Source organism: Bubalus kerabau, chromosome 21, assembly GCF_029407905.1.
Source record: "Bubalus kerabau isolate K-KA32 ecotype Philippines breed swamp buffalo chromosome 21, PCC_UOA_SB_1v2, whole genome shotgun sequence".
Lineage (NCBI taxonomy): Eukaryota > Metazoa > Chordata > Mammalia > Artiodactyla > Bovidae > Bubalus > Bubalus kerabau.
Window position 1 is genome coordinate 53,405,728 of NC_073644.1, and position 10,798 is coordinate 53,416,525.

Below are 10,798 nucleotides of genomic sequence, written 5' to 3' on the forward strand. Positions count from 1 at the left end.
GCAGGACTGGACAGGGTTAAACACAGCAGATGAAGTACCCCTGTGGTGCTCAGAGCTGAGCTGCAGGATGCGCAAAACTCCCACCCTAAAGGACCTCCCGGCCAGGTGCAGGAAGTTGGAAACTGATCCACCATAGCTGCTCCTAGGCTTCGAGCAGCTCCAACCTCAGATGCAGTCCAAGCCAGCTCTTCACCTGCGGACTCTGGTGCCTTGCATCTGCCACTCCTGGGAGGCTGTGCACCCCAAATTGGATCAAACGCCTGGTGATGGAATTACTAGGAAGTGCAAGGAGGACAGGGGGTGCTGCCGGGGGGAGGGAGAAGCATGGGCAGCAGGCAGGGAGGGGGAAATTGCTGCAAAAAAGCAGCCAGCAACTGCTGCAAAGGCCTGAAGGAGAGGCAAATGAGATCTGACCAGACTGAGCCAAGACAAAGGAACAAACAGAACCGGGCTCCTGTCCGGGGTCTGCTGACCACCTGCTTGAGGCAGGAGGGGCGGTGGGCAGCCCCACAGAGAGTTAGCCAGAAGGAAGTGTCCCTTCCTTTCCCACCTCCCCAAATGCTTCTACTCAGCTGAATCGTGAATTTGCCAGCCTCATGGGTGGGTCTATAGGACTGTAGCATGGCAAGGACTCCAAAATAAACCTAAACACAGAAAGCAACTCCCGTTCCTAGGGTAGGGAAGGAAGTTCCACTATCAGAGACCCCTTCTCCTCTGGGGAGGAGGCTCCAAGATGTTTGTCATTTGTCAAAAGGCCAATTTAGCGCCCTCAGAAATCGGAAATCAACAGATTTCATACCATCAGTCGCTGGTACCTCCCTGTTACGGAGTTTATCTGAAAGGAAAGGAAATATTCCATATGGCTCTTGTCAGAAGGGCCCTGAAGAAGGAGACAAGATGTCCCCAAGAGTGGTGAAGAGAGAGCGAGGACGGGAATTTACCCTGAGATTAAAAGAGTGGGAGAAGGAAGGAGGCAACAAGAGGCAATGGAAAGAGACGCAGAGGAGAGGGAGGGCTTGGGGCGCCAAGGAGAAAGAGAGACTCCTGCCGGAATGATGACGTCATGTTTTCCACTTATCTCATCTGGCATCAGCCACCCAGGGGCTTGTTTTCATGTGAATGAGAATGTTACTCAGCTTGGTCTTTGTGTATTTCCCCCCAAAAGCTATTTGTTCTAATCAGCATCTCTAACCGGAAGGCGAAGGCACCCCACTCCAGTACTCTTACTTGGAAAATCCCATGGACAGAGGAGCCTGGTAGGCTGCAGTCCATGGGGTCGCGAAGAGTCAGATACAACTGAGCGACTTCACTTTCACTTTTATGCATTGGAGAAGGAAATGGCAGCCCACTCCAGTGTTCTTGCCTGGAGAATCCCAGGGACAGGTGTGCCTCGTGGGCTGCCGTCAATGGGGTTGCACAGAGTTGGACACAACTGAAGTGACTTGGCAGCAGCAGCAGCAGCATCTCTAACAGCCCTCTTTCCACAACCTGCCCTTCTGGAGGCTGAGAACAGACATCCATCTGGATACATGAAGAACACCTACACCAAGCAGGAAAACTAGAGGCACAAGAAAGACGCGGGATGGAGTCACTACTGCCCTTAGAAGGTGACCCCGGCAAGAGGCATCCACAGTGATATCCTCTCACGCCCAGGAGGTGGGTCTCCACTTTTCTCTGCACGATTCGCCCAGGAATGTCCACTCTGCCTCCAAAAGCCTGACTCACAGACCTGGCATACATGTGTGTGCAGGTTAAGTTGCTCCAGTCATGTCTGACTCTTTGCGACCCCATGGACCATAAACTGCCAGGCTCTTATGTCCATGGAATTCTCCAGGCAAGAATACTGGAGTGGGTTGCCATGCCCTCCTCCAGAGGATCTTCCCAACCCAGGGATTGAACCCAGATCTCTTACGTTTCCTGCATTGGCAGGCAGATTCTTTACCACTAGCACCACCTGGGAAGCCCGGCAGACCTGGCACCTGGAGCCAGCTTCCATCAGAATCAGGGAAGAAATGAAATGAGAAGGAACCGGCTGAGTTGAGGAGAAAGAGATGCTGAGTTTAGGAAGCCTCAGTGCTCTTGCGGCTGTGGTTTGAATATGATCCTTGGGCCTCATTGTTCCAACCAACCCAGACAATAAACATGAAAGTGAAAGTTGCTCAGTCGTTCCGACTCCTTGCGACCCTGTGGACTATAAAGTGCATGGAATTCTCCAGGCCAGAATACCGGAGTGGGTAGCCTTTCCCTTCTCCAGGGGATCTTCCCAACCCAGGGATCAAACCCAGGTTTCCCACATTGCAGGCGGATTCTTTACCAGCTGAGCCACAAGGGAAGCCCAGGAATACTGGCGTGGGTAGCCTATCCCTTCTGCAGCAGATCTTCCTGACCCAGGAGTCGAACCGGGGTCTCCTGCATTGCTGGTGGATGTTTTACCGACTGAGCTAGGAGGGAAGCCAGACAATAAAAGCGGCAGACATCTGGAGGTAGAGATAACAGGTGATGAGCAAGTGTACATCTGAAGCATCACCTGTCCCTCAGCTCAGGTCAGACCTCTCCTCCCTCAGTGCCTGTTTCCTGGCCTGCAAAACCAGGACAATGTTAAATCACTTCACTTATTCCCTCGATGAATGAGCAGAGAGTCAGGATCTAGTGTATCCCAGAGACTGGGACCAAGAGCTAGGAAAACGAAATACTACAGCCCTTCAACTAAAAGCACCTGTGCCTCCCTATTGAGCCATCTTCTGAGCTTACAGAGGGCCTTCACGTCTGACCCCACCCAGCCCGGGAGGGAGGAAACCTCCAGATGAAAACTCCAAGGATGCGGGGCTTCAGTGCTCTGTCCACAGCTCCATAACCGCTCATGGCTGGACCGGGCTGTGGAATTGGGTCTCCAAGGTAGGAGGCCCACCCAGGTGGCCCAAAGGTTTGAGGGTAGCCTGTAATGGAAGGGTCTTGGAGGGGGGAGGTGGGTGCTATAGGCTGGAGGTTTGTGCCCCCTGAAAATTCATGTTGAAATTTTAACCCCCAAGGTGATGGTATTAGGAGGTGGGGCCTTTGGAAGGTGATACGTTCATGAGAGTGGGGCCATGAATGGTTTCAGTGCTCCTATAAGAGGGGTTAAGAAAGCCCCCTTGCCCCTCCAGGCGCGTAGTTACAGTGAGAAGACGGCCATCTGTGAGGAAGTGGGTTCTCACCAGACACCCAACCTTTGGCACCTTGACCTTGGACTTCCATCCTGCTCATCGGAACCTGTATCCTTGGAGAACTGAGCTTCCATGCGTGAAATCCCACTCTCCTAAGATGACATCCCCAAGAGACCATGTGGCGCGCTCTGGACGGCAGCCCCCGCCACGCCCATGCTTCAGAGAGACACCTGGTAGGTGAGCCAAGAAGCCTTCTGGCCTCCAGAGTCCAGCCATGGACGTCTCCCCAGGAACCACAGAGCCAAGGAGGCCTGTGCCCGTCTGCATTGCCCGCCCACCATTTCCATGACATCACGTGGTCATTGCTTTACATCCTGCAGTGTCAACAGAGTTGTTCTGCAGCAATGAATCAATCCCAAAAAAGCCGGGCCTGCGCTAAGGACACTGGTCACACTGGTCTGGCCCCAGGTGCTAAGGATGACTCTCCAGGGCAAGGCAGGAGAAAGTGGCTTGAGTGCCAGTCATCCCAGCACCAGGAGAGACCTGCGGGGAACTTGGAAGCTCTGCGGCCAAGGAAGTGAGGCTACGGGAGAGGAGGGACAGCTCAGAGGACACTCCGAGTCCTGGCAGTGGCGAAATTAGCACTCCCTTGGCAGGCAAGGCTTCTGATGGTGTTCTACAGCCCACTCCTCTGGCCTGTCCACGGATCTTGGAAGCACGCTGCCCCCAGTATTAAATCCTCTTTTTTTTTTTTGGCAGATGAAAGCCAGAGCAGTGTCTGATACCTGCAACTTAATCTGCCTGAGGCAGAGTCCACTCACCCTGCTTAGATTACCGGTCAAACCTGATGCTGATCCATTTCAGAGACCGCATCCCAGCCTTTTCACTGATTCTCTGCGCTCCCCATAACCCTTCCAGTAAATGCCCTTTGCTTTGCCAAAATTGCTTTCTGTTGCTTGCAACCAGAAAACCCCAACCAAAACAAAAGTTGCAAATTACAAGGATATGTTCTATTTAATCCCATGTTTGAAGAACTCACTTTTCAGATGATCAACAGTGTAGAAAAGAATGATGATTTCTATAGGATGGAAAGATGTAATTAGGATTTTTTTTTTTTTTTTTTGGTCTTTAGGAGTGGCTTTTTTGTATTGAAAAGAACATTCAGGAGCTACTTTGATATTTAAAGTTAATACTTAAATAATTCAAAGCCTTGGTTTTCTTGAAGTTTTTAAGTTCAATTTAGAAATAAGTTCTATTTATAAATCTTTCAAATTCTCACAAATGATTTTAAGAAGATTTTCATAATTTAATTGAATTCTTTTAAATATTTTTAGCTGCACTGATAAAGCCAGCACACTCAATTTCCTTTTTAAAGTAAGTCAGTGGCTGGCAAAGCGAACAACTTTTCCAAGTACCTAAGAAATTCTTACAAATCTAATAAAATTTATTGAGATGATGATTAAACTCTTCTACATATTCCTATGTTGTTTAAAGACTAAAGCTCTCTCGGACATTTCAGCTTAAAATCTAGATGAACTGCTCAGTCCTCTAATAAGCCAAATTCTCCAGATCCTCTGCATAGTCACTGCTGGGGCCCAGCTTTGCACAGACGAGGTCTGACAGCATCTCCACCTGCAGTTCCTTGCTTTTCACCCGTCTTGCTTCTCAGTTCCAAGGCCACGGACCCCTTGTGAGCCACTGTTCCTGAACACACGCACCAACCTGGAAGTGTAAGGGAGTTGAGGTCATGCGGGAGAATCCAGAAGCACTGGTTTCTTGCTATGGTCTCCTCCACTGTCCCTTGAGCAGACCATTCCCCGGTGTATTCCACACGGTTCCTCAGAGGCCCTTGAAGGATGGGGCCTCAGTGACCCACTGCAATGACCAACTCAATTGAGAATGAGTGGAAGTTGCTGTCATGTCTGACTCTTTGTGACCCCAGGGACTGTAGCCCGTCAGGCACCCCTGTCCCTGGGATTCTCCAGGCAAGAATACTGCCGTGGGTTGGTATGCCCTCCTCCAGGGGATCTGCCATGACCCAGGGATCGAACCCGAATCTCCCTCGTTGCAGGCAGATTCTTTTCCATCTGATGCACCCTGTTTTATTGTGTTACTCCTATTCCCTGGCTTTCCTTATCAAAACAAATTACCTGCCCAAATCCCATCACAGCAGCTCTGCTTCCCGGAGTGAGGCGGTGGGTGGGATTGGGGGTGTGTGGGCTAAGAAAGACCGGTACATGCAAATTATTACCAGATTTTACACAATAGTGACACCATGGATTTGGTTTGCCTCATAATCTCTGTTGGCAATTCCAAGTCACTCCCAGGTTAAAGGTTCCACTAACTGGGTGGCTTAAAACCATTGAAATTTATTCTCTCATAAACTTCTGGAGGCTGGAAGTCTGAGGTCAAGGTGATTTCAGGACTGTCCTCCCTGTGAGCCTCTGGGTAGAATCCATCCTTACCTCTCCCAGCTTCCAACGGCAGGGGGCAATCCTTAGAGCCCTTCAGCTTACAGCTTCATCTGTCAGGTCCACTCTGCTTCCATTTTTATATGGCGTTCTCGCCGTGTTTCTTCATGTTGTCTTCCCTCTGTGTGTGTCTGAGTCCAATTTTCCCCCTTTTATAAGGATACCTCTCACAGAATTAGGGCCCACCCTAATGACCTTATCTTAACTTGGATAAAGCTGGAAAGACCCTTTTCCCAAATAAGATCACATTCTTTTTTTTTTTTTGACTATGCTGGGTCTTAATTGCAGCACTCAGAATCTTCGCTGTGACAATGGGGCTCTTAGTGGCATCCTGGATCTTTTTCCCTGACCAAGGATCGAACCCAGGGCCCCCCTGTATTAAGCTCGAAGTCTTCACCACACGACCGGCAGGGAAATTCAAGATCACGTTCTGAGATACTGGAAATTAGAACTTCAATTATCTTTCAATTCAATTTATAACACCCACGGAGGGAACAATTAAGTAATTCTAATCATCTAGTGGGTTTCCAAGCAAACTTTGAGGATTCCCTTCAGCTGACCATTTTGCAAACTGACCAGAGATTCTGGCAGGAGGTAAGAACGGAAACTGTAGGTCTCCAGGATGTGGAGAAACTGAGTCATCTTCCATAGTCATTGTGCCAGGGTGAGTCTAAAAGCCCAGGCCTTCTGAATGGGATTATGGAAACAGAGATCATAACCTACAAATTCTTTCATTCAGCTTCAGCTAGAAAATGGGAGAGGAAGCAGATCCCCAGGAATCAGCCATTGTTAAAGAATCCTGAGAAAATGAGAGATTGTTGATACAGGTGCTCTCTAGACATAAGTCCTGGGGTCGCCATTAAATCTTGTTAGGTAGAACAGGAAATAGTAGTGAATATTTATGCACCTGTGAACAAATAACATAAGCTAATTCTGTTCACAGTCTGTATCTTGTCATCAGAGTTGAAATTCTGTCTAGTTTGCTGGGAAGTGCAAAGATATTTGCTGTCATATTAAAAGTTTTATCCTTGTATTTCCAAGGATTTTGACTTAAAATCTTAAGACTAATATGCTTGTTTTTTGCAACTACCTTTGAGAGGATGTTTACTGTAGAAAATGGTGTTTGTTCACTTGGAGGTATAAGCTACACTTGTCAGAGGAGGTTGATCTTTCCCAACAATCTTGGTGACAAATTAATTCACTATGCCAGCACCTGTCTGGCTCAGATGAGCTCAACTCATAGAAAAGGACTGTTTTTCTTCTTCTTAGGCACCTAGCTAAAGGGACATGCCTATGTGCAGCGTGCCTTTATTAGTAGAGTGATTCTAATGGGTTACCTTAACCTCAATCTGTCAAGGTGATCCTACTGGTTAAGTTGCTTGAATTCATCACACCTTTCCTCATTCTTGAGTTTGAATGATCGTGTTCCAAAGTCACTGGCAGCCGCTCGAGGGGATGTGACTATTTACTTTTTTTCTCTCATGAATTCTTGTCATAGTCTCCCTACAATCCACAAATCCATTTGAATGCAACAAAATGCCATTTGATTGAATTCTTCAGATCTCTCTGACTTTATCTAGCTTAATAGTCATAACCTTCACGGTCATGCAAATGACAGGAGGTCAACTTCTCAAAGAACAAGCATCCGACGGGCACCCAAGTCACAGTTGCCATAAGGAATTTCCAGATGAAAAGTAAGTAAAAATTGAGAGAAGTCTGATCCTTACAATGAATAGTTAAAACCCTTTATAGAAAATGAGTGGATGTTTGGCAAACACTGTGTTCATTCATTCGTTCAGTTGCTAAGTCCTGTCCTACTCTTTTGTGACCCTGTGGACTGCAGCCCACCAGGCTCCTCCGTCCATGGGTTTTCCCAGGCAAGAACACTGGAATGGGTTGCCATGTTCTGCTCCAGGGGATCTTCCTGACCCAGGGATCAGACCCGTGTCTCCAGCATTGGCAGGTGGATTCTTCATTGCTGAGCCACCAGGGAAGCCTTTAGTGTGTGTGTGTATATATAGTGTGTGTGTGTGTATATATATATATACACACACACACATACACACACGTATACAACAGACTATTACTCAGCCATAAAAATAATGAAATTCTGACATTTGCAACAACATGCATGGATCTCGAGGATACTATGCTTGGGAGAAAAGCCAGACAGAGAAAGGTAAATACCATATGCTGCTGCCAAGTTGCTTCAGTCGTGTCCGACTCTGTGCGACCCCACAGACGGCAGCCACCAGGCTCCCCCATCCCTGGGATTCTTCAGGCAAGAACACTGGAGTGGGTTGCCATTTCCTTCTCCAATGCAGGAAAGTGAAAAGTGAAAGTGAAGTCGCTTAGTTGTGTCCAACTCTTCGCGACCCCATGAACTGCAGCCTACCAGGCTCCTCCATCCATGGGATATTGCAGGCAAGAGTACTGGAGTGGGGTGCCATTGCCTTCTCCAAATACCATATATCATCGTTTATATGTAGGCTCTGAAAAATGAAACAGATGAGTGAACACAACAAAACAGAAACAGACTCTCAGATATTGAGAACAAACTAGTGGCTACCAGTGGGGAAGGGCAAGATGATGGTAGAGTATTAACAAATACAAACTACATTTATAAAATAAATAAGCTCCAAGAATATATTGTACAACACAGGGAATTCAGCCAATATTTTAGAATAACTTTAAATCTAGTATAATCTCTAAAAACATTGAATCACTATGGTCTACACTTGGCACCAATATAATATTGCAAATTACACTTCAATTAAAATAAAATTAAAAAAAAAAAAGAATTCAGGAAAGATGACACACAATAGTAAAACCCTTCCATGGCAAAATGAAAACAAAACAAAAAATGCTCCACCCACGAAGCATGTGTCCCAAACGTGGGAGGCATGTGCCCACAAAGCCATGTGCCCCAGGTCTTGCCTCTCTCTGTCTGGGCCTTGACCTGCCCACATGGCCCCTTGAGGCAGGCACTTCCTCCAGGACCTGTGAGTATGCACACCTCTATTTCAGTTTCTCGTACGGTTTGTTGAACTGGGAGACTCACCACCAGCATGCTGAGCTCCATTTAACAACTGTTCGTTTCACAGTATCATATCAACACTAAACTTGGGTGAACCTTAAAAACGCTAAACAAAAGAAGACAGATTCAAAAGACCATATATTGTACAACTGCATTTATAAGAAATACCCAGAAAGCAGATTAGCGGTTGCAAGGATTTGGGGTGGGGGCAAGGAGAGGGGGGTGAGAAGTAGAAGTGTTTAAAGGGTACAGGGTTTTCCTTTGGGGTGATGAGAAAGTTCTGGAACTGTAGAGTGGTGATGAATGCGAGACACTGAATATACTTAATGCCATTGAATAGCACACTTAAAGTTATTTAAATAGTGAGCTTTATGTTATAGAAGCATTATCACCAAAAAAAAATTCAAAAAGTGAAACAAAACAAAAAACTATGGACAAGGAGCTGGCATGGAGTGAGAGGAATTATTAGCCAGTCCCAGGAAACAGGGGGAGGTGCTCCTGTCGGGGCAGCCCCTAGCCAAGGCGAGCCGCAGGGCAGGGCCATCTCGAAAGCCCAGACATGCACCGCAGTCTTCAGGTAACAAGGTAGGCTAATCCTTACGCAGTTGCCAACCAAGCACAAAAGGCTTCAACAAATTCTTATCGAAGGGCTGGAGACAGAAACGAAAGAAACTTTCTGCTTTTGTGGTGAAGAATGGTACATTCCCCTCCCACCTCCACCTGCAGCAGCAGAACAAAAGCCTTTCCAGCCCGGAGAGTTCCCTCTGTGCCCTGGAAATCCTGCACCACCCTTTCCCCTGGAGGACTCTGAGTGGAAGAAAGGCAGGGCGTTGGCGCCCTCCTCTGGTCACTGAGCGGCTTTGCTTTTCTCCCTCTGATAAAGGTGAGTCTCACCGGCTGGCTGAAAGGGACCGCAGTTTGCACTCGCTCCATTCCTCGAGATGTTAGGGAAGCTGAGAAACCATGGTCGTGAAGGCAGCACAACCTTTATCTATATAATTAAATTTACCATTTAAACCATTTTACATGAAAGGCTCAGTGGTGTGCTGTGCTTAGTCGCTCAGTCGTGTCTGACTCTTTGTGACCCCACGAACTGTAGCCCACCAGGCTCCTCTGTCCATGGGATTCTCCCCAGGCAAGAATACTGGAGTGGGTTGCCATGCCCTCCTCCAGAGGATCGTTCCAACTCAGGAATTGAACCCGGATCTCCTGCATTGCAGGTGGATTCTTAAGTTTATTCTCATTGTTGAGAAATATCACCACCATCCATCATCAGGATATATTTGTTTTCCCAAACAGAAACTCTATGTGCATTAAACACTAACTCTCCATTTCCCTCTCCCCCAGAGCCTGGCAACCCCTAGGAATGTGACTATTCCAGGTACCTCAATTTCAAATGAAATGGTTTATTAGGTTTATATCTGGTTTTATATATATATATATATATATATATATATATATATATGACATGATATATTGGTATAAAAGTAATTGCAGTTTTGCGTTGTTGAACACTGCCATTTAATATCGGAATTCATTCTTAAATAAATGTGGTTATGTTACACATCATTTTAATGAGCATTTCTTGCTATGTTTTTTTTTTTGCTATTGACTTATTACTGTTTATTTTATATTTATTTTAGACTACAGAAATTATACTGACAAAAAGAAATTCAAGCTATTTTATTATTGCAATTCAAAATGGGTCATACAGCAGTGGGAACCACTCCCAACATCAACAACCTGGCCCAGGAACTGCTAACAAACGTACAGTGTAGTACTGGTTGAATAAGTTTTCAAAGGAGATGAGAGCTTTGAAGATGAGGAGTGCAGGCCAGCCATCAGAAGTGGACAACAACCAATTCAGAGCAGTCATCGACGCTGACCCTCTTACAACTGCACGAGATGTTGCCGTAGAACTCAACATCAACCATTCTACGGTCATTCAGCATTTGAAGCAAATTGGAAAGAGGAAAATAAGTGGGTGCCTCGTGAACTGACTGGAAATCAAAAAAATCATCATTTTGAAGTGTCATCTTCTCTTATTCTATGCAACAACAATGAACAATTTCTCATTTAGATTGTGACGTGTGACAATCCAAAAAGTGGATTTTCTATGACAACTGGTGATGACCGGCTCAGATGGT

At 46.5% G+C, this 10,798-nt stretch overlaps 1 long non-coding RNA gene across 2 annotated transcripts; it reads left to right on the forward strand.

Annotated features, from left to right (window-relative positions):
• The first annotated feature begins 388 nt into the window (after nt 1-388).
• Nucleotides 389-10,309, forward strand: LOC129635753 (uncharacterized). 2 transcript variants are annotated; one of them, XR_008706434.1, is made up of 4 exons: nt 2,044-2,895; nt 3,144-6,208; nt 7,195-7,308; nt 10,295-10,309. It is a non-coding gene; the product is annotated as an uncharacterized LOC129635753 (long non-coding RNA). The 2 variants fall into 2 exon arrangements; XR_008706433.1 differs by lacking the exons at nt 7,195-7,308; nt 10,295-10,309 and having other exon boundaries at nt 389-2,895; nt 3,144-4,607.
• The last annotated feature ends 489 nt before the right edge of the window (nt 10,310-10,798 follow it).